The following is a 25469-nucleotide window of genomic DNA, read 5'->3' as shown; positions in this document are numbered from 1 at the left end:
CCTAGAGAACTGAAGTAACGACAGTAGCAAAAGAGACAGAAAAAAAAAAAAAACAAAGAAAAAAAAAGGAAAACAAACCTAAACGACAATCCAGTACTTTTCATGTATGCTATACCCTATTAACCCCATTAATTCAGTGACATGATCAGTGGATTAAAGTCGTTAGTGCAGTTTGAAGGTTTAACTTCAGACTATAGTTTGGCACCCTGGATCAAACTACTCGGATGGTTCAGAAATGTCTGATGGCCTTCAAAAGGACCTATCTGCCTTGTAGTCTTAAAATTATAAAATCAGATCTTCTTTTGGAGGCATTCAGAGATGCATATCTCTATAGATAACGTATACACAAGAATACGAGAAATTATATGAAGAGGCTTACTTGAGCATCGGAATAAAATTTAGAAATGAATCAGATGCATACAAGCTGTGTCTACACTAGGGTTTTCAGCCAGTCTGCAGAGCAGAAGTAGATTTCATTTTGGTAGAACCAAATCAGGACCTTCGCTCCAAAAGTACATCGTATGCACTCCAACCCTTAACAGGAGAAGTAAAATTGTCCAATGTTTTGCTTTTTAGAGACATCTTTTAGATGACCTTTTCAGAGACAGCTTTTAGAAGAAACATTACAAAATGGTGCATAGATATAAGAGATCTAACTCAGATGAAGTGAATAAGCAAGAATCATTTTGTTGATTAAATATAAACAGTCATGCTTTTAACATATTCTTTCCCTAAAACGTAATCTAGCATGAGCTCATGTTTCCAGTTATTAGTAATCACTCCCGGAGATCTCATTCAGATTTATGAACTTAAAAAAAATAATTCGAGGACTTTATAAAATCCCACACTGCCTGAGTCTAACAAAACTTATATCAACATAATCCCTTTGAAAATAATTCTACATACATTGACAGCAACTTTGTTTTATCCAATTCACTCTGAATTTATGGAAAATCATTCTATTTACTAAATCCTTCATAGTTCACTCATCTAACTGCACTGCAATATCTTGCAAGGTGTATTTAAAACTAGACCCAATTTTACTATTATTAACCATGTGTGAAAAAGAGAATCTGTGAGCTGTGATTTAATTTTCAAGCCACCTAAGTAATCTTGAAATGGGATATGACTGCACTGCTCCGACAATAAATTCAATGGCAATGAATGAGAAAGCAGCCTTCAGCATTTGTTACGGCAACATGATTTAACAGCCTACTTCCTTTGAAAAAAATTCCATTGTAAGTATAAACAGCAAATATCTATATTTACACTTCTGTTTAATTGACTAATACATTTTAGCTATATAAAAATTTTCCGTAAAGCAGTTAAGATAGCAGTAGTGATTTTTATAATGATCAATGATTAGTTTATAACACAGATATATGTATGTATCTACGTAAACCACTGCCATACTCATAAATATATACTGCAGGAGGTATGGGTAATGGTGCATTACGCTTTTTATGACAGATAATAGAGTGTCACCATTCACCATTTTATATAATTAAAAAAAGAAGATTAATAAGATTGAGACAATATGTAAATTATTTTTTAAAATCTAATAAAAAATATCAATGGTCAAAAACTTTCTTTTCTTGACTAAATGCAAATCTTAGCATGAATGCAAGGACTCAAAAGTAAGAGCTATTGAGCCAGGGTCCTCAATAAACAATGCACTGAGACTTGACTTCAGAAAGGCTTTTGACTCTGTCTCTCATAACGTCCTCCTTAGGAAACTGAGGAAGTGTGGACTAGACAAGGGGACAGCAAGGTGGATTGAGAGCTGGCTGTGTGACAGGACTCAGAGGGTTGTGATCAATGGAGCAGGGTCAAGTTGGAGGCCTGTAACCAGTGGTGTCCCCTAGGGGTCAATACTTAGACCAGTATTGTTTAACGTATTCGTCAATGACCTGGACGAGGGGACAGAGTGTATTCTCAGCAAGTTCGCTGATGATACCAAACTGGGTGGGGTGGCTGACACCCCAGAGGGCCGTGCTGCCATCCAGCATGACATAGGCTGGAGAGCTGGGCAGAGGAGTACCTAATGAGGTTCAACAAGGACAAGTGTAGGGTCCTGCACCTGGGGGGGAAGAATGTCAGGCACCAGTATAGGTTGGGGGTGGACCTGCTGGAAAGCAGCTCTGAAGAAAAGGATCTGGGGGTCTTGGTAGACAGTAAATTATCCATGAGCAAGCAATGTGCCCTTGTCGCCAAGAAGGCCAACAGAATTCTGGGCTGCATAGGGAAGAGTGTGGCCAGCAGGTCAAGAGAGGTCATTCTCCCCCTCTACTCTGCACTGGTGAGGCCACAACTGGAATACTGTGTCCAGTTCTGGGCTCCCCAGTTCAAGAGAGACAGGGAACTACTGGAGAGAGTCCAGCGTAGGGCAACAAAGATGACTGAGGGACTGGAGCATCTCCCTTATGAGGAAAGGCTGAGAGAGCTGGGACTCTTTAGCCTGGGGAAGAGAAGGCTGAGGGGAGACCTTATTAATGTTTACAAGTATCTAAAGGGTGGGTTTAAGGAGACTCTTTTCAGTGGTTCCCAGTAACAGGACGAGGGGTAACGGGCACAAGCTGGAACATAGGATGTTTCAATCTAATATGAGAAAAAACTTCTTTACGGTGAGGGTGACAGAGCACTGGAACAGGCTGCCCAGGGAGGCTGTGGAGTCCCCTTCTCTGGAGACTTTCAAGACCCGCCTGGATGCAGTGCTGAGTGATGTGCTCTAGGCAATCCTGCTCTAGCAGGGGAGTTGGACTAGATGATCTCTAGAGGTCCCTTCCAACTCTGAAAAATTCCGTGATTGTATGTATGCATACATATGTCTGTGTGTATGCACAGGGGAAAGAGAGCAAACTAACAGCATGCCACATTTACCCCTGGGGCCACACAGTCAACACCAGGACAGGCTCATGTAGACTAAAGTACACCGTTCCCTGCTAATTTTAGCACATTTGAAATATGAACTACTTGACTGCAAAGGCTCCCAACCTTCCTGTGCAAGGCACTTGTTTAAAGCATCCCTCTAAAATGGGGAGAGCTAAGTTACGTTGCAAATGTCATTTTCCAAGAGAAATTTTTTTGCAACGCATCTGCTGGTTTATGAAACTTTCTTGGAATTGTTTATCTAACAAAAGTGTAAGTTATTCATTCCTTCCTTCATTGCAAAATTCTACCTCTCTTATAACAACTGATTTTCAACTCACAATTTATGCCTACTTATAGTGGGAAAAATTTTTAGTAATTATTTATTGATTGTTTCAACTTTTCATCTGCTCAGTCTAAAAAGTTTTCCTTATAAAAACCTTGAGGGGCTTAAACAAACATTCAACTTTTTCTTCTTGCATAAATTACACCTACATTTCACACTGCAGACCCAGGACTCGGTAAGAAGTTGCTGTGTGGTCTTCTTTTATGATGTTTTAACTTGTTCCACTGCAATTCTTAGATTGCTCACAGAAAAGAAGGTCACAAGCAGCACAGGGTGCACTGTGACTTTCTGGGGAAATGGGGCAAGTATCTGTTTTGTAGATAAAACTAGGCAATTTTGCAGGCCATTATGTTCCATTGATTTGACTTTACGGCTTATATTTTGTAGTGAAGAAAGGTGCAAACCCCTTTTCAGCCTGAGGTCATTGTTTTCCTGCACTAATAATTCTATGAACTTCACGTCCCTTTTCAAAAACAGGCAGCATTTGGATATTGGGTATAATTTATGATGGCACTTGGTACCCCTAAAATGAAAGAGCCTCTAAGCACTTCTGTAAAATTTAAGCCACTAAACAACAGAACATCCTACTTTTACAAGAACAAATCTGTATTTTTGAAAGAAAAAGCTGGAACCTGTCTTCACATTTGAAACGAGCAATCTGACCAAGATACTTCAATTGGAACAAATTCTTTTCCATTTTTATTACAGCCCACGACTTTACATGAAAATCCAGCATTCCTCTGGAACAGCAGGACTGATTTTAAAAGGTTTTGTATACAGGTAGAGTAAAAAAAGCCAAGATTTTTTAAGATTAAGATTTTTTTTTTAATAAAACACAATGGTCTAGTAAGATGTTTTGATGAATTCATCTTTATGCAGATTCTAGTTGTCTTACAGCCTTCTTTCAACTAAAATATTTTGACTCTACTGTATCATTCCTAGAGAGATAAATTCCAAATTATTAAGTCTGAAGTGGAGTACTATAGACATTGACCCTTCAAGAAAATTCATTAGTGCAACTTTGTGGGCTTCATTCATTACATTCACTTGCCAGCAGAGCACCTTCAACCTCCCAGCCCCACTCACCCATTACCAAAACAGTGCGCGGGGCCAGAACTGCCGCGTAATAACTTCAGTCACTTTTAGTTCGAGATGTCCTCAAGACAAAAGGTGGCACCGTAATTGGGGTTAAATAGATGTTCACACAAAAAGCCATCCAGGCAAGTTAGCCTGGGAGCAGCTGAAAGAGGCTCTTCAGAGAAGGCACCGATGAGCACCTGAGCTACTCTAGACCCAACTGTACCATCACGTTTCTAGTGATTTGTTTCAGATATATTTAAGCTGAGTACATGACAAGCCTTATTCTGAATTGTAACATTCTGTCTGAAATCCCATGTTCTCAAAAGCAAAACAAGAAAACCAAATCCATATACCAAACAAAGCTGAAGACACACAGAGGAAAATGAACAAAGATTTCTGAGTTCTTGCCCAACTAGAGTGATTCTTTGAAAAACTTGCATGCTTTTTTTTTTTTTTTCCCCTCACAGAAGGTCAGGTGTGTGTTTCTAAATCAGAGATTAAATATGTTGCACCTAAATATTTATTTTTTTTAAATTAACATAGTCTATCCAAGTATTCAAACTCAGTAATAAAGCCAGGGAAAGACTATAGCCTCTCTAAGATCCGTGATCAAGTAAGTCCTGGAATTATCGTGCTTACATAAAATATAATTTATTTTTAAACAAACCAGGTCAAGGCAATTTACATGCTATGTATACTGACAATCGTATATGCCTCAGCTTTTAAACTGATTTCCAAAGATTAAGGATTTAATTCTGATATTTTCAATGACACTACAGTAGAACTTTTCTAATTTGAAATTATGCCCAAAAGAATGTAGATTTCTGTATTTCACAAGCCAATGAAATAGGAAAAAAGTAATAACAACAATAACAAAAAATAATCAAAATTCTCATCCCCGCCCTCCCCCCAAAATCAGCTTCATTTTATGTATTCAGTTAATTATTATTTTTTTTCTCCAGTGTACATTAGTAATCATAATGCATTATGCTTTGTGGAAATAGCAGAAAGACCTTGCCAAAACCCTGCTACTACTGAATTCTTCCTAAGAACAGGATGGAAATTTCTATTTATCATATTTACTGGGGTTAGTAGATAGAAGTATATCAGAGAGAAAAACCCCAGCCTAGAATCCTGCTAACATTTGAAATTCATACCAATAGAATATAATAACTTATTCCCATAGAAAACCTCGAAAACATATATACTGTTGCATTTTTATCTGAGGATAAAGCCCTCAGATAACCCAATGTTAATGAGCCTGATAGAGTGCTTCAGCTCTTAAAAAATGCAGACAGCACTGCATTGCAGCTATTTTATTACTCACCATGTATGGTTCCCAGTTGAATATCGCATTTACCCTTAAAAGGAGTGCTAAATTTTTAATTATATAAATTGAAACACCACATGTAATATCTATATCATATGATGTTACGGCTGTGTCACAGTTTTCTTGTGTGGCTAAAACCATTGTTTGTTCTGAAACAATAAATCTTTTGAAGATGGCAAACCTGCTTCTAAATTTAATTGCTTGTAATTTTATTTTCCTCTATGGTTTAACCTCCCTCTGTGTCTGACCAGCGATATCATAAATCTATACTGCCATTCTCTACTTTGTAAAATACTGTGTACTGAGAATGAGTCATGTGTTTTGATTTTTAAAGGAAAAGGCAGAAATACTGAGTCAAACTAAGCATCCAATACTTATCAGTTTATTTACGCCAATTCATAAAAACAGCTCAGAAGGTGGCTATTCCATGATCAGCATCCTTAATAATTAAATATATCTGACACGAATAAAGCCTTGCTTAGTACTTTCTTCTTACTGGAAAATAATAGTTTTAATGTTAGCTAACTATATTCTGCATGAAATCTTTTAGCTTAAAGCCATCAGCCCTTGTCCTATTGCAACAGGCCCTGCTAAAAAGTTTGTGCGCATCTTTCTTGTAAGCCCCCTTTAAGTACTGAAAGGTCCCTGGAGCCTTCTCTTCTCCAGGCTGAACGACCCCAACTATCTCAGCCTGTCCTCACAGGAGAGGTGTTCCGTCCGTCTTTGTGGCCTCCTCTGGACCTGCTCCAACAGGTCCATGGCTTTCCTACTTCTCCAGCCACAGTCACCTTAATGAGGCATGCCATCTAAAATCATGAACATATTCCAAAGCAAGACCCAGGTTTGCAAGAGCTATTATGTATTCCCCTGGTTTGGATGTTATGGAAAACGAAGTACTCTGCCTCACTGGGAGGCAGTGAAGACACCAGCAGTAAAACCTGAGCTCCCGGAAGGCGAGAGCACGCTGCGACGTGACGCATAAGAGAAGTGAGCCACGGCCCCAAGTTTCAATTGTGTCTTTGTATGTCTCAAGAGAAGGATGGAAAGAGATTATTTAATATGATTAACGCTGGCAGCTGCCTCTATTTGCAAAAGCTGCTGTAGCAGTGGGTTTTCCAATGTAAAGAGGACAGAATGAAACAGCAAAGTAGGTTTTTTTTGTTTTGCTGGACTTGTGATTTGGATTTCACTCCTAAAATGCCAGACAGTTTTCCACTTTCTGATCTGAATAATAAATATGTACTTCTACTCCGTATTAGGTGGTTTGCAATATAAGGGAAAACTTTTGATCAGATATTTTTTACTGCTCATGAACCTTCATTTATCATCACACAACCATACTTTTAAATTGCAAAGTTGCAATATGACTAGGAATTTAATCTAAGACCTTTTTTGAATGCTACAAAGGCACGCTTTGGCAACCGCTAGTTTTATTGTATTAGGATAAGGTATGTAAGCATGAAAATTACTCTCAGAACTATGTAACAAGAATCAAAAAAAGTACAGCCTTCAAGAATACAGATGCTACTACTGAATTATTACATTACGGTGTAAATGCAGGGAGAGTATCCTCTAGAATTAATAGCTCGGGTGAACCAAACCTCTTGAAGCATATTAGAATTCCATCATGGTAGAAAAGTATCACATTGTAGCATAAGCTTACTAAACAAATGCGAATGTTTTAATCTAGAACACAACAGGTTTTTATCCCATGTTCAGCAAATATATTAATATAGTCAAACAAGTAAGTACCTTTCCCATCAGTCAAATGAGGCTTATCCCGTTAATTGATACAATACTGACATATGTTTGGCTTTATAGAGTTACCGTATAACAAGTTACTGTACTGCATCACTTATTTATGAAAATAATCTTATACCCAAATGGCTTCTCATGTTCTTTTAGCAAGGCATAGCTTTTTGGCTGGTCTACAGATAAAGTAAGACAGACAGAACAAGGAAATGTTTAAAAAAATATATGCTTAACAATTCAGTCTAAACTGCTGTTCTGAAAAAAAACCAAACCACAAAACAAAAAAGAACCAAAAAAACACCAAACCCACGACTTCTGCTGTATGATTTTTCTTTGGATATGCGATAAACAATTTTGCCTCTTATTGATTTCAATTGGTTTTTTTTTATTCTTCAGTAAAGCATCCAATGCAGCTATTTCTCCTCATAATGAAGATACAACAAGAGTCCAATAGTATCAGCAGGGGCCGATATGGCTCTAGGCACATATTTATCTCCTTGTGAAGATCAAAAATCTGAATTATAAATCCTAGCATTAGTTCTGTAAATCATTATTGCTGGTCGTATCATCATTCCAACCTGCTTCCCATAAGAGGAATAAAATTTCACGTTTGAGAGAGGTACTATTAACCTCCTTTTACAGATGGAGAAATCAAGGTAGTATATATCAGTGGTAGTATGTACCAGTACCGTGCTGGGGAGCACAAAGCACATGAGAAAAATTTAGACCACAGAATTTCAGGTTCTCTCTGCATCACTGATTTCCATTTGCTCTGTTGACTCCCTAGAGATTCCGATGCTGTACACAGCAGACACATAATCTATTCCCCCGCTAAAGCAGGATCACTCCCTGTGCCACCATGTGCTACATCGCACAAGCGAATATTCCATATCTCACAACATAGGGCAATTACCACTGCAATATGGACAAAACGATGTGAGTCACAGCGACTTCTATGGTAAGGAATGAATCTCCCACTTTTCTAAGAACATTCAGACTAAATTTCCCTGCTCACTTTCATCTCTCAGTTTTTAATGATACTGCTTTTAATGATAACAATGAAGTTTCTTTTACTATTAATGTTTAAATATGATCCATTTATCTATCTAAAATTTCTTAGTATGGCTATTCATATATTATTATCTGTATTATTTAAGTAGCAGACATTTTTATCCATTTTACCTATTTATTTATTAAAGCAGAGGTGCAGATAATTTATGTATCAGTACAGAATATATATAAAAAAGAGTAAAACTAACTAACGCAACAATAGGAGTACTGCCAGCCTGATAATCTGAGAGTTTATCAGTACCTTCAACCTTAACATTTAGGATAAGTCATCAAAAATTTAAATGACAATTAGCACTAGCCCTTTTTGTTTGAGAAACAGCCCGACTCTTCATAACTATCCAATATCATATGATATTAACTTGTTTATAATTTTGAGTAGTAGTAATTGGTAATTTCTGCGGAATGAAAATGGCACAGAGTACAAGTACTGGGCCTGTCTGACTTTTTAATAGGATCACATTTTGGGTTTGGAATAAGCCAAACCCTCCAATCTCAGTCTTGGCATGAAAGTTAATCTATGGGCCGCAAAATCAATTCTACTCTACAATGTCTCCAACAGTTCACTTAAATCAATTTGTATATTCTGGTACCATTTGAAAATAATTGCTTAAGGAGCTTCAGCAGTTATTCTTTATTGTGCTAGAGTGTCCTAGTGTGGCAAATGCTAATTGTAAAATAAAATAGAAGTATTAGGACCACACATGTATTTTACTGGACTCTTAGAATTTATTTTTGAAAAGGAAAGCAGTCTTTATTAGTCTGTTCCACTAAATTAATATGTAACTCTCTTTTGTTTAGGGCTACAAAATAAAAAATAGAAATAATTACACAGTGTAGCTCCTAAAGAGGAAAGGACCACCCACAATTTCAAAGAGAGGGAATTGCAATACTACTTCAAATTTGGCTTCAATGTAATCCTTTGGATAGAAAAAGACCCTTGAAAGAAAAACTTGAAGCTCTTAAGAACACTCTCCCCCCTCCACCAAAAGAAAAAATGATTCTTTATCTGCCATAGAGTCTCAAATTGGTCAAGCTGAAGGAAGATACTGAGCAACCTTTACTGACTGCTGCTTGTCATGCATTTCTAGTGGCAGTACCATTCCCTTAACAATGCCTGAGACAGCAGCACAGCTGTGAAATGTGAGGGTACCGTTGACCTACAACCCTGCTCGGAGTTTGCAGAGTGGAAAATGCCTTTTATTCATATGGATGCATATCTTTCATGTAATGTTTCAAAAATGAAAATTTAGTCCAGTCAATAACTTGTAAAGCATATATGGTTTTTGTTCATGCATTTCCCCCTCCTTTTTATTTAACCAGGTTGGAATTGAAGGCAAAGTAGAAAATAACTTTAACCTTTATGTGTTATTATTTCATACAAAGCCACAAAAGACCATTTCTTTCTAAGAAAGAAAAGTGTGAAGATTCTGCTATTTTAATTCAACCAGTCTTCAAAAGGTGATTTGGTCATTAATTTTTAATCAACTATTACACTTGATAGACTTGAAAATGCCCTACAAGTTAAGGACTTAAAAGAGATAAAGCAAGATGCTGCCAGGTAACTTTCACTTCTTCTGGTACGTTACACACTCAGCATATGCATGGCTGAAACATCCATTTGGCTTGGTTTGGGGATCAGCTCACATTAAGAATAGATGAGATGGCATACTTAACTTTCCAAAAGTTAAGTTCTTCAACAGTATCTGAAAAACCTATCACTACTTTTCCCTCTAACAAAACTTCTTTTTTAGCAGGAGTTTACAGCTGTCAACATGTCTTTAATATTTAATATTGTTTCATCTGCTTTGGAATTGAAGCCGTAAGCACTTTTAGAAACTGATTGAAAGGTCGTCTGGTATGTTGTCTAGTTTCACTACACAGTCTATAACCCTGTATATTCCCTTCTGAACTATCACTCAGCAAACTATGGCATTTCTCTCTGTTCAGAACGGAGCAGAGCGGGTTCCTGATCCAGCCCCATTATGCATAGCTGCTATTCCAATTCAGGTAAGTAATAATTACATCCCTGGACACAGACATTTTTCATCAAGCATAACTCCAAACTGTTAGCCTAATAATAAGCTGAGTACTCCAAGTGTTTCCTAACAGTAAAACTAACCTTGAACAGTTTGTCAAGGGACAGCCAAAATTTGGAGAGTGAACTAGAAATGATCTTGCAGATCATTAATGTTGAATGGCACTGTGCTCACTCTTCCTTTGCTTGAGTCGAATGATGCAATTTGGGCATTGTCTCTCGAGACGGGCTGATTGCTTAACAAGACAGATTTATTGTACAGTCTTAGCTTTATACAATATGTGTGTTGTCACGTAATATATGTGAAGCACTGATGCTTCGGGCTTTGAGGCTGTTGCCTGTCAGTGCCAAAAAGTACGCTAAGAACACTGAAAGAAACCGAAGCAAATTATAAAAGGATTACCATGGATGATTAAAAAAATTGACAACGGGTAAGCTACCGTCATAATTACTGCTTATCAAGATGACCAATATTATATCATTGTTTTCCTGGGCTTCACCCATCTGCTCACACCCATCTGTCATTTCTTATACTGTAATATTTTTCACAGAAACAATTTGTTTTGTTTTATGGAGTGCTGGTTGTTTTTTAAATTTTTTTTTACTCTGTGTTTGGACAGTCAGTGCCTACCACCACTGGGTTTCTGGCCCAAAGTACTCGGACTTTAAGCTGTTATGAGAGTAAACTAATAATGAAAAGGATGACGGAAACATGCGTGTTCATATCATAGATATTCACAAGTCCATGGGCCCTGATGGGATGCACCCGAGAGTGCTGAGGGAGCTGGCGGAAGTCATTGCTGGGCCGCTCTCCATCATCTTTGAAAAGTCCTGGAGAACAGGCGAGGTGCCTGCGGACTGGAGGAAAGCCAATGTCACTCCAGTCTTCAAGAAAGGCAAGAAGGAGGAGCCGGGGAACTACAGGCCGGTCAGCCTCACCTCCATCCCTGGAAAGATGATGGAACAGCTCGTTCTGGGTGTCATCTCAAGGCGCGTGGAGGAAAGGAAAGCTATCAGAAGTACTCAGCATGGATTCACCAGGGGGAAATCATGTCTGACTAACCTGATAGCCTTCTACGATGGCATGACTAGATGGATAGATGAGGGGAGGGCGGTAGATGTGGTCTACCTTGACTTAAGCAAGGCGTTTGACACGGTCTCCCACAGCATCCTCATAGGGAAGCTTAGGAAGTGTGGGTTAGATGAATGGACAGTGGGGTGGATAGAAAACTGGTTGAAAGATAGAGCTCAGAGGGTTGTGATTAGGGGCACAGGGTCTAGTTGGAGACCAGTGACGAGTGGTGTTCCCCAGGGGTCAGTACTGGGTCCAGTCCTGTTCAACATATTCATCAATGACCTGGATGAGGGGATAGAGTGCACCCTCAGCAAGTTTGCTGATGACACCAAGCTGGGTGGGGTGGCTGACACACCGGAAGGCTGTGCCGCCATACAGAGAGACCTGGACAGGTTGGAGATCTGGGCAGAGAGAAACCTTATGAAGTTCAACAAGGGCAAGTGTAGGGTGCTGCACCTGGGGAGGAACAACCCCATGCACCAGTACAGGTTGGGTGCTGACCTGCTGGAGAGCAGCTCTGTGGAAAGAGACCTGGGAGTCCTGGTGGACAACAGGATGACCATGAGTCAGCAATGTGCCCTTGTGGCCAAGAAGGCCAATGGCATCCTGGGGTGCATCAAGAGGAGCGTGGCCAGCAGGTCAAGGGAGGTCATCCTCCCCCTCTACTCTGCCTTGGTGAGACCGCACCTGGAGTACTGTGTCCAGTTCTGGGCTCCCCGGTTCAAGAGGGACAGGGAACTGCTGGAAAGGGTGCAGCGGAGGGCTACGAGGATGATTAGGGGACTGGAACACCTCTCTTATGAGGAAAGGCTGAGGGATTTGGGTCTCTTCAGTCTGGAAAAAAGACGTCTGAGGGGTGACCTTATCAACGCTTATAAATACTTAAAGGGTGGGTGTCAGGACGATGGGGCGAGGCTCTTTTCAGTGGTGCCCGGGGACAGGACAAGAGGCAATGGGCACAAACTGGAACATAGGAAGTTCCACCTAAACATGAGGAGGAACTTCTTTACCCTGAGGGTGGCAGAGCACTGGAACAGGCTGCCCAGAGAGGTGGTGGAGTCTCCATCTCTGGAGACATTCAAAACCCACCTGGACGTGTTCCTGTGTAACCTGCTCTAGGTGACCCTGCTCTGGCAGGGGGGTTGGACTAGATGATCTCCAGAGGTCCCTTCCAACCCTATGATTCTATGATTCTATGATTCTATGATCATCCTCCACTTCACCGATAATGAAAAACAAAACAGAAAGAACGAGCTGAATTAATTGAGCAACTGGATAGCTTTTTTGGGCTGGATTTTTTTTTTTATTCTACATCTTGTGTGTTCGATATGGGCTGGTTAATACAAGTCAATTAAAAGCTCTTAGGAGAAGAAGGAAAAAAATTGTTGGGAAACTTCAGGGCAATTACTGATATTAATATTCAAGTATTCTGGAACTAAAACTTGCACTGACCAGGATTAAATGACTTTAATAGTCTAGCTGAGCACCTCAGAAGGTTCTATTCAAGGGCTCCACGCTTTTCTTTCTTCTTGAGCCTGTCTCTTCCTTCTGTGGCTGTTCCAGCCACTTCCCCCAAGCTCCTTTCACCACAGTCTTGTTCCTCTCAATGCCGTGCAAAGAATCAGAATTACAAGACACGGTTTCCTTTAGTAAAAGGAGCTGAGAATACAGCAGAGACAGTACAATCATCTGTAAAACAAGAACAGTGTACCCTTGCTGAACGCTGGGGCCATTTAGAATTGAAAACCCTTGTAAAAATGGTAAAACTCTACATAAGCAGTGAAAAGGAAACTGGTAATTCCAGAACGAACCGATCACAACCAATTTCTTCATCAACAGCAAACTGAAAAGAACAATCCAGGACAAAAAACTCGATCAGAGTGCTCCCAAGTGTAAGAATGTGCAAAATCCCATTGGATGTTACAGCCCTGGCTGTACGCTATTGCCACAACACCAGTACATAAATTACACTCAAATGTTCTAGGAAAACTCATCTATAAAATAATCCATGCAATGTTGAATTTCATATTATTTAAAGAAAAGCTTAAATTGCATTGCTGCTTCTGCCATATCTATCTCTTTTTTCCCCCCTCAAAGTTACAAAAGAGTTCAGCTGCTTGCACTAGTAATAATTTTCATTCAGACATCTTTTTAACCTTGAAGTCCACAAAGCTCAGATTTTCTGTTCCAAGACCTCACTTTTCCACTGACACCATCAAAGGGTGGCTGCTCTTAATTGCACTTTAAAAACTCATCTCCCTTCCTTCCTTCAGACTTTTTTCCTCTATCTGTAGGTTTTCACGTCTTTTTTTTTTCCAAATTGCTTCCATTCAAAATTCTTTCCCTTCAACCATTTTCCAGGCTCATCTAAGTAGTTGATGGAGCTTCTGCTCAAGTAAATATCCAGAAAATCCTACTGAGAGGCTCTAATAATGAGGATAAAAAGTGATTGTGTGTGTGGTGGAGTGGGGGCTTTTTGTTGTATGGAGGTGTTTTCAATTTAGGAGGGGGGGTTGTTCTGTTTTGCTATTTAGGGGCAGAAAGGCAGTTGGATGGGATGGATATCAATCAAGTAATTGCAATCAAATGACAGCCCAGCATACTTAGGATGAATAAGGGCGACACTGATGTCCCCATTCACAAGCTATTATACACTCTTGTGGTGAATAAACAGATGACTTCAGGACAGAGAGGTCCAGGTAACCGTACAGAGAATGAGGACAGTTATCGTAATGAGGTAACAGAAAGAGCTATTAAATATATACCCCAACAAATAATGCATAAGCTTCCCTATTGCTTGAGGACTAATTCTGAAATATTATCATGAAACATTTAAATACTTAAAATAATTACATTTTGTTCAAAGCATAAATTAGAAAAAATTGGGATTTAAGAAATAAGCCTAAGTAAGAGCACATGACATTGCACTCATATCAATAATAGCCATTAAAGGGAACAACAACATCTCGGCACTATACAGCCAGGCTTTCTGCTAAAGCAGTCTGTGTAAATCCATTTGCACTTCTAAGGAAATCAGTAAGAGTTTCACCAGCTCAAAAATCCTAGGACATGTATCTTACAAGAGCAAGCGCATGTATCTGTACTCACTCTTTCAGCTGCGTAAGAACAGATCTCCTCTGAGAACAGGGCCAGCTCAGAGCTCTGAGGTGATTGAATTTAAACGATATTTACACAGATAGCTGAGAAGGTGCGAGGATTTGCTTCTACACAGGCTCCACTGCACTCGCTATCTATTGCCATATGGCTAATTCCCTCTTATGCTTATTCTTCTGTTGCAGTTCATATTACAGTATACTGTTTTACAGACCTGCAGCTTCCAACATCTGTAGCAAAGGTCCCAGAAATTGATTTAGAGGCTGAAACACAAGCATATCCAACCCTGCTTCTACACAAGGCTATATATCTTTGTTGGAAGACTGACACATGGTCCCCATATGCACTGGTGATAACACAAGCCTGCCAGGCACAGATGTACTTATAGCTCCAGAGAGATGCAATCTAATGATGGATAGGAATAACCCAATCATACGAACATTTGTATTTGTAAACCCTACCTGGTGCTACAGACAATATGTCTACATTTCACTGCCACGTTTCTTCAAGGATATCAAGATGTTCCCAAGGTATGACAAGCATATGATGAAACTTAATGGTATATAAGATAGAGAGGCTGCTTTCTGAAGCACAACTTAATAGTTGGAAGTTTTAAAAATTAATTGCTCTTCTGGCAAACCCAAAGAAAACTAAATTAAATTAGATACTGGAACTTTTTCATTAGAAGGCTCTGGAAAAATAAAGTTAATAGATGGAAAGCTTTCTGCAATTAAAAGTGACAGGTGCATTGCTTTCTCTAAGCTTTTAAATCATATCTGTCAAAAGGCCTACTAAAATGCATTTTTTAAGCCCCTTCCAATCTACTCAACTTTTATGAATAAAAATACTGTAGAATTATTGAAGATACATCACTTAAGAAAGTCACAGCTTTATGGCAGTAAAGAGATAAAATTTCTATAGAGATATACAACTAACATATTTAGGACAATGTATTAAATCACAGAGTAACTCTGTATGCCATTCCCATTCACTTCATTTGTCAGCATGATTTTCCTGCTCTAATTCTTAACCAGTGCACAAGAAATACACCACTTGATCTTCCTAATTTAAAACCAAGATGCTTATAGTAAATTCAGGTCAGTCACACTTTTGTTTGAATTACCTATTCCACATGTTTAAGGTGATCTGGAAGAAAGATAGAGATGGTAAGTAGTTTCTATATACACCTACTATTTACCAGTATTGGAAGAAACTTCTTTACCTCCTTTGAAGAAATTTCAAGACAGAAAGCGTCTGTCTTGAAAACAGGCAGAAAAGTTTGAGTTCAGCTTCTGCCCTACCTCTTACAGAGTGAAAAACTTTTTCAATGAATACGTGTTCCAATCGCATGGGCAAAACCACTTGCTGCACATCTGCCCCCCCACCCCTAGACGTGCCTGGGCCAGTCCTTTACCTCTCATTCCTCACTCACAAAAACAGGGAGTACTTAAACAGTGCTACTATTATTTGACCCTAAGAGAAACCCAACAAACCCAAAACTCAAAAAAAACCCCAAACTCCCTAGTGATAATTTCTAGGTTTTTTTTTTGGTTTGCTTTTCTTTCTTTTTTTTTTTTTTTTAAATAATCGATAACCCTAATTTTAGTATGTTAGGAATGAAGTACATTTATGGAAATGCTCCTTATCCCCACCAGTTCTGAAAACAAAAAAAAAGCATTACTCTTCAAAGCTCTTAATTATCAACTACATAAAAATCTAATACACTCTCGTAAAATGGACTGTGACAACACGAAGTATATAGGTTATGATACAGCACCTTCAGAGGTGTAGGATGGAAAATTACACTAACACAGCTCTTATTAAACTGCAAACACACAAATATTCTCATCATAATTCAGGAAAGCACTGAAGCCTGAACAATTTAAAGTATGTGCTTAAATCTCATGAAATTTATTGTAACTACTCACAAGTTTAGTGTTAAACATGTGATCAAATATATCTTTGAATCACAAACTACTTACTTACTGAAAAACAGCAGCGAACACATTTTAATTATAGGTTTCCCTAATTTAAGCACATAGGAACAAAGAAAAAATCCCACTCAGATGGAGAGAGAGAACAGGAAAGTAAGAAAATAGTTTTCTTTTCCATAATCTATGAATTTTCATCTTACCCTATGATGAACTATCATTGTGACACCACAAATAACATTTGAGGCAACTGGACCATGTAAAAGTCCTTAACAAAATTATATTTTACATTTAACAAAACATAGGGATTTGGTGCCGCTTTTGGGGTTTTCTCTGGGGGATTGGGGGTGGATCTTGCCAAGTTCTCAGTTACCCCCGTAAAAAAATGGTGATTTTCATTTTGAAATTGCAAAGTCCTCACATGCTTCTTCCCAGCACTCCTTACGACAATGTTTAAAGGATTTTTCTCAGAGAAAGAAATCTCCTCCAGCTCCTGGCTAGGTAGAGGAAAGCTTTGGGGCAGAAGGTCAGTACTTCAGGAGGACTGACCACTCAAGGCAATACTATACTTCAAAATCTTACGTCAGGTCTGCGTCCCTGTAGAGTAACACAACAACTGTGCTACCAAGGACAGCATGGCAGGCGGTAGGTCTTCCGGGAAAAATCAGAAATAGTTAAATATACTCTGGAAGAACTGCAGTAAATGTAGATAAGGATTCATCCCTGACTTACAACTAAGTCTGAGAGCTGGACTGCGGTGGTACTGAGTGCTTTGGATACGCAAACTAAAAATACACTTAAAACACCAAAGGAACCAAGGAGTCATGAGGATATGTCTGCAAATGTTTGCTCCAAACAGGGATAAAAATATTCAAATATTTTCCCTTAGTATCAATTTTAACTAGACCGTGGGTGAGAATGAAAGGTCTGCAATCTGTGAAAACGAAAAGATCAAATTCAGCATTCAGCAGAGATACAGAATATCTAATTAAGCCCTGATCTGCAGAATAAATTTATAGGGTTTTTTGCAGTTTCTTCTTCCATATCTCTTTTGCCCTCTGTTAACCATCTTCCCATCCACATCTATAAATAATGAAAATGGGCCAAATTTTCCTCACTGATATCATGTATTACACAAATATTTGAAGGGAAAATACGTCCAGAAATGTTTTGATGAGCTGTACTAATTGAACAGTTTAACCAAACATAAACAATCTTATAGAAACATAGACTTGAAAAGAGACATTAGATAATCCTATCCTAAATAGAACTTAAAATCCTGGTACCCCAAGGAAAAGGACTTACCAGATTCAAAGCCAGTATTCAAAACAGCACGGCCATACTAAACAAACTATAAGTTTGTGTGTCAGTCGTATTGATTTATAGATATGCTTAAAAATAAATGTGCTGATGAACTTTAAGATATATATTTTATTACCCTGAATTTCTATTTTAACTTTCCTTTTCCTCCAACGTAGCTGAAATTTCATCGTTGATTAACACCTCTTTTCATATAGAACAGGAAGAAGAGTCTTATATAGACTTCCCCTGCATACCTATGCCAAGATCTCATTTTGTTTTGTTTTTTAATTAGGGACGCACTTCATCCCCAGTGGGAAATGACCCTCCATGTATCTAAATGTATGTATGGTACAATGCCTGACCTGAAGAACCAGCAAATATCTCACAGGGTCTGTTTTCCACAGTATTTTCAATATTCACGATTCCCTTTTCCATACATACATACAATAATAAGCAACACAAAATAGAGATTCCCAGCAGTGGGACAGAGGTGACATCTTAGCTTGCAGTTGAACAGGGAACTGCAGAAAAAGCATTTAAATAACAAAGGGAAACTGCCAGATTTTTTAAAAAATAAAAACAGGATAAAACTCTGGGGTAAACGTACTAAATGGTGAAAATCACAACAGCTAGGATTACAGTACTAGGATTTCATATTACTATCAGGTATGTACATGTCTAATAGTGAATGTCTTTGTCTTCTTTACATTTATAAGCAGATAAAGATTATAGTAATAAACCCCTATGCTGAAATAAAAGTGAGGCTAATCTTAAGATTAGGAATCTAATCTCCATCAGAAATAAGATACAGGTATTTAAAATGAATGGGAAGTCAATTTGCTACAGGCAACATGACATTCTGTATTGTACATTATGCACGCTCCTGCACTGCGGCTGAAGTATTTAAAACTTACAAGCTGACACAAAAAGCAACAGGTTGAAAGGAGAGTTTCATTAGAAGAAACAGAAAATGTCAGCAACCATCTTTGACTTCAAGTCGAATTTTGGTCATACAACTCCCTGGTATTTTTCTCTTTGCTTTCCTAACCAGTTCCCCTCTGGATTAACCTCTTCTCACCCCTGGTTGTACACACACTGCAAGATGGAGCTGCCGGACAGTTCATTAGGGCATCTCCCGCTGTTTCTTCCATCGAAGAGGAGGCACCTCTAAGTTACCATACACAGGCAAGCCCAGGTTGACACGTCCCCTAACAACTTCTGGCAGCTTTGATCAGGCTGGTGGTTCATGCAAGTTTCACAGGGGGGGGAAAAAAAATAAAAAAAAAAACTGGGCAGGAACTTTGAAGTATTTCCTGCTGCTCCTTTGGAAACCAAGTACCATCACTTAGTAATTCACACACCACATTGGTCTCCCTGAGGAGGGACAGTGGGGATTGGATTTGGGGCCTTTTTATGCGTGGCACACCTTAAAAGAAGAAAAGATATATTTAAATGGAACACTTCAACCCACTGCTAGAAATTTTATGTTTTAAAATAATTCTGCTAGATAGAGGTTCAAACGAAATATTAAACATAGAGTAAGTTTTCTGATTCCATATTTCAGATGCCCGTCTCCTTCTAAGCATGCGACCCAGCCCACGGTTGACAAGAAGCTTTGCTTTTATGGTCTCAGCTCTGGAAAGTGCTTGAGGCTGCATGCTTTGATTTTCCAGCATTGCTGTATGTGGCGTGGTAGCAAAGAACGTGAAACTGCATTTAAGCACTTGAAACAGACTCCTTGGTGTCCAGCAACGCTCCCCACTGCTCGGCTCAGCCTCTTTCCTTGGCACCTCTGGTGGCCAAGCCAAAAAAGTCAACAGTCTGCAGTAATGAATGAATACTCCAGGACCCTTTCATAATGGTACAGCTGATTGAGGCCCTGTTTGAGAGGCCTTACCTCATTTCCCACACATTTTCTGACCCATTTTGTCTGCCTTTTCTCAGAGGGGTTTTGCCTGTTATATTGTGGGCTAAGCAGTAAACTAATTATCTTGTTCAAATCCCTTTGCAACGCCTCTAATCCTATTAGTTATAAGAATGTGTGAATACTGATTGCACAACTTTAAAAAGGGAGAAACAGAAAAAGAGACAGAGACAGAGGGAAAAAGCCAAAAGGCAGGATCCAGGAGGATCTGGTGGCCACTTCAGCCTTTCGAGACTTGTCAGGACGCTCAAGGCTCCCATCCGTCACAAGAGGGGACAATTTGTAAGGTCCGCATTTCCATTTTCCGTCTGTCTGTCGCATCTGCCCCAGAGCTGCCGCTATTATCCGAGGCAGCTCCGAGCCCTTTGCTCGCAGCAGAACTTGCTGACCCTTGACTCCAGTTAGCAGTTACATTTTCCCTCTTTCCCCTTTCATAATGAACATTTTAATGAAGGGGATGACAATATTACAATGTGTCAAAGAAGCCATATGAAGTACAGGAAATGAATGAATGTTGGTGTAGGCATCTATAGGCCCTACGAGTCCTATTTCTTTTCTTCAAAGAAGCCTCACAAGTCTTATTAGAGCCCTCTCGCCCTCTCCCTCAGCTGAAGATACCGGAGCGGTTGCCTCCTGCTGTCCAGTACTGAGTGAACTTTAATCACTTTTCCTATTTTGTTCACACTGGGGAAGGAGCCAGGCTTCAGTGAAAAGCCTGCAGTCACAGTCGATGTTAAAGAGCATGAAATTTATCTGACTTCCATAAAAGATGAGCTCTGCCCTTCCATTCCTGCTTTTGCTAAGCTGGCTGCTCCGGGGACAGCCATTCTCTCCTCCAAAAACAAATATTTGCTTTTAGCGTGGATGGATGCGGCTGCCTAGGAGCGCCTTTTCGTTTGCCTTTTAAACTGTAAACTTAGTTGTTTCCACCTACAAAGACGACTTGTGGTCTTGGGAAAGAAATTTAACTTTATCATTTAGACATGCTGTTTTGCAAATGAAGGTTTTAAAAATGCAAACAGTTCCTGTTTTACATGAGTAATAAGCTCTGGCTAATTGGTTACCATAGAAGCAAATTCACCAGAATTCTCAGAGAGCAAGAGAAAGATTTACCTTTTTTCTCCCCTCCTTCCCTTCAGAAATGTCGATTTCAGTGAAAACCTAACTCTTAGGATAAAATACAAAGTTTGTTTTCTCACCTACTGTAATTAAGAGATTTGAGACATCGTTTATCTGATTAAGATTGAAATAAATTGTATCATTACACAGCACTCCATTATTTGGTTTAAAACCCTTAATATTTGAAATTGTCTCTGTAATCGCTGGAAATCAATGTTTGCCTCCCTTACAATTGCAAATCAACAACACATTTGTGTACAAGTTGGAAGGATAAGTCTTACAATGCACACATTTTCTAAGGAAAAATGCATTATAAATAAGCATTTCCAAAAAAACTGACTGTGTGACTGAATACCAAATGCGTATTTTAGAAGTGGTACCACTTCTGTGTCATTTTATTACTTACATATTTCAAATACAGTAGAGAAATGGAACGCAAAGAATCCAAGAAGAACTCCGCAAGCAGTTTATCCCCAAAACATTTTATGTATATAAAAAAATGAAAAGCAGTAAGAAAATTGTATCAATGGGCCTGATAATAAAAAGATTGTGTTAAAAAGGAATGAAAAGTGGTGCTGATCCACTGACCGTCCGCTCTGCGTGCCATAACCCCATCTAATCCCCAATTGATACTGACAACTGCAATGACAAGGGATAAATTGGAGCCAGAAGTGGGAGTAATGATAGATTGCCACTTCAGTATGTCAGCAATTTCCAGATTAAAATTAATACCACATAAACGCTCTTCTGCAAAGCAGAGCCTTATCAAAGGAAGGGAAGTGCTTCTTTAACAGCAACGCCTCCCAGAAATGTGCCACAGAGGCTGAGATCAGCACCCAGTGCCCAGCAGAGGTTAGGTGTCCATCAGCAGGGACGAGATGAGCAGGGAAAACTTGTTCCTGCTGTACTTTTAGTTGTGACCACCTAGGGGCACTCAGCGTCCTAGAAATGTATCGCAAATCTCAGTTTTTGATCCAGCACCATTCTGGTGCGCAGAGCACAGAACATATTCTCTGTCAAGCATCCTGCCTTATATTCTACTTGAACAACAATGATGAGTATTGTTTACTGATACCTTATTACTGGCAGATAACCAACCAGACAGCCTTGTTCCCCCTAAACGCTTCTAAAGAGCTTTTTCTGATAAAGGCTTTAATATACCATGAAGGTTTTCAACCGATAGGCAAAAATATACAGACCATATCTTTTGAGAAAGTGATTTCACATTTTAAGTCTGGACTTTTTCCAAACTGCAAAGCAACTACAAACTGCATGGAAAGCTGTCTGGAGGGAATTCTCTTAATTATAATTCACTACAGCTTTGAAAAGAACACGGTAAAAATGGAAATGAACATAAAACTGAGAAAACAGCACAAGGTCAAGAGAATTGCAATTTTTTCTTCTTCACATACATTCTTCCCTTTCTACTTCATATTTTATATGTACAAAATGTAAACAGAAACTGAACCGTATTCCTATGTTTTGGGATTCTCTGAATTCTTTCAAAAAAAAAAAAGTACCTGGTATAATTAGTACTCCAAATTTTCCTCAAAAAACCTTAAATATGTTCATTGAAGCAATCAGCAAAATAAAGTTTTAGATCGAAGCAAATGGTCCATTTAGACTAAACTGCAGCAGCCTACTAGGCAATCCTATCTGATATTTTATGGTCAAGTTTTATAGTATGAAAATTCTGACTTTCTGCCACATTTTTTTCTGTTCAAACAGGGTTCACTTAACAAGCAGAATGCAGACCTGCTGCTTTCCCTTGTGGCCAACTTCACTTGTTCAAAGTCTTTGAGAATCTTGGAACACGGCAATAGCTCTTAAAGGAACTTTGGCCTGCAGCTGTTATTAACTAGCTTTGGACGTATGGACCTCCGTTGACAAGCACCTCATGTAGAGAGGTTAAAAAATTGCTACCATATGCTTTCAGCTTTTTTAACCTACAATGTAAAGGCTCAAAAAAAAAAAAAAAGAAAAAGAAGCAAAACCCCCTTTCACTACTTTAAAAATACAAATCAATTTACACATAAACCAACACTTCTTTCTATCTTGTACGGCCCTACAGTTATGAAATATATATTTCATTTTTACAGTGGTACTGTAGTGTTCCAAAGGCAGGAGCCTATTTCAATGAAAGGAGCAACTGGTTATAGGTATAAAGATCTCAACAGGCTTTATTACTGGACACAAATTAAAAACCACCACACTCTTAAAACCAGGATTAAATAACAATAAAAATCTGTGTCATGAGAATGTTTCTATTGCACAGAAAGCATTCTCTCCTTAATGAAAGCTAAAGCTAGCACTGTTTATTAAACGTTCAGTTTGGCCTTACGTGAGCATACATTACATTAGTTTTCAATTATGTGATCCAGTTCAGATCTGAAGAAGGGTCTGTATGCCTGACTCCTTGTCCCTTTTTCCCAGATAGATCAGCTGCTTTACTGAAAGGTATTATCTCTCTGGACACGCACAGTCTCATAACGCAAGTAATGCTTTCCAGAGAACCTTTCTAACTCACTCAGCGAAGTACTTGTTCCGGTCCTTGTACCATACATAGCCTGGAATGGATATTCAGTATTTCTAACCTTGTTGAAATGAAAAGAAAAACAAAAAAACCCAGTTATTTGCTGAACTCTTTTAGGTATCTGTTCTATAGGTTCTCATGTGATTCTCTAAAAATACCTTAACAGTGTTTAGTAAAGATCTTAGCGAGTGTCTGTTCAGCACACATCAGAGATGAATTCACAGATTTCAGATTCTATAGCTACTGTACAGATTTCCTTAGTTTCTGGAGGAATATCACTGAGTATCAACGGAAGTTTAGTTTTTAAGTTGAAGTTATCAGTGGGTTAAAATGCCTATCTGGACTGGTAGATGAAAAAACATTACCATGTAATCAATCACCTTATGCAAGATAGTTTTCCCATTTATGTTGGAGCCAAATATTCTAAGCTGTAATCAACAATAAACCAGAAATATGTTTATGAATCCAAGCTACTGTTCTAGCGGATGACAAGAAAAGCCCAGGAGACTTAAATTCTCTTCTACCATAATAAGCTTTACCTTCTGTATTTAAATCCAGGCCATTTTTCCCAAAATCCAGGGATATTCCATGTGTCAGATATGCTATTTCTCAGATAACAGAATTTGCATTAGGAATACTATTAGAGCTACCAAGAATTATATATAGATAAATGTGGAGAAATACAGTGTTTCTGTCCAACCCAAGCAAACTGTACATGAAAAAGAAAAGCAGCCACCAAAGGATAATTTGCTGTCTATCTTGAGCATCTGCAGAATGCTGTTATCAAGTTGCCTAAATACTATACATATTTAATACTTTTATAATAAAACAATAATAAAATGAACATTCCCCCTGCAAAGTACAAAATACAGTATAATACTTTCAAGATGGGAAAAAAAGAAATCAGTGCCAAGGGACTAAAAGTGGGAGTCATCTCACCTCTCTGTAGCCAACTGAAAATCAGAAATCTAGTCTTAAATTAGGTGCCTACAGAACAGTGAAGGCACCTTTAGAAGAAGGGTGGCTCCGTCTCTGTCTCCGCATTTGAGAATACAAGAAGTTTTGAAAGTGAGCTTGGACTCAGCACTTCAATTTCAGGAAGGTCAAGCTAGAAATCCACACAGACTGACTGACTGGCACCCTGCCCAGCCAAGGTCGCGAAAGCAGCCCATGTCGGTCATGCACTGAACTGATGTCTCCAAAATACCAGGACAGTTCCCTAAGTATTGGGACATTATAAGAGGGCATTCTCTAATGTACTGGTTTATTGGATATCAGAAAGAAATTCTTTACTGTGAGGGTGGTGAGGCACTGGAACAGGTTGCCCAGGGAAGCTGTGGATGCCCCATCCCTGGAAGTGTTCAAGGCCAGGCTGGATGGGGCTTTGAGCATCCTGGTCTAGTGGGAGGTGTCCCTGCCCAGGGCAGGGGGTTGGAACTAGCTGATCTTTAAGGTCCCTTCCAACCCGAACCATTCTATGATTCTATGACCCAGGATTTTTCTGAGTAGTGGAAAGAAACCAGCACTCTGTCTTCCTCTAACCAAACTACGTATGTCTCCTGAACTCCTCAAACTGCTTTAAAATATGACAGAAGGCCAGCCTGTACTAGGAAACCCACAACTGCTCAATGCTAGAGGCCTTGTCAGCTACCACAAAGTCTTACTCCCCCTTCCTCTGAGACATTTAATTGAGAACTTTTAAACAAACACCAGCTCTATATATCTTTATGTTAAATACAAGCAACACGACCTACCCATTTCTCAAGAGTTGGCCGGGATTAGCATCCTGTAGCATTTGGTACTATTTACCAGTCAGACCTGCACTTAAGTCACCAATACAGCCAAATTTTTCATTTAAATCTATAGGTGGATCAACAGTTAGTGCTTGAACTTGCAAATCCACTTACCACTTCCAGCTCAAAACCATTCCTTTTCTGCAAATGAACTCCATCCATATAATATGACGAGAAATTGCTAAGATTTAGAAAA

At 38.9% G+C, this 25469-nt stretch overlaps 1 protein-coding gene across 5 annotated transcripts in view; it reads right to left on the bottom strand.

The window, feature by feature from the left end:
• Positions 1–25469, bottom strand: part of SLIT2 (slit guidance ligand 2) — a 266756-nt gene that overhangs the window by 110851 nt on the left and 130436 nt on the right. The gene's annotated exons all lie outside the window — the stretch shown is intronic.

This window comes from Chroicocephalus ridibundus, chromosome 5 (genome assembly GCF_963924245.1).
Source record: "Chroicocephalus ridibundus chromosome 5, bChrRid1.1, whole genome shotgun sequence".
In the NCBI taxonomy this organism is placed as follows: Eukaryota; Metazoa; Chordata; class Aves; order Charadriiformes; family Laridae; genus Chroicocephalus; species Chroicocephalus ridibundus.
This window is presented reverse-complemented; position numbering and strand designations above follow the sequence as displayed.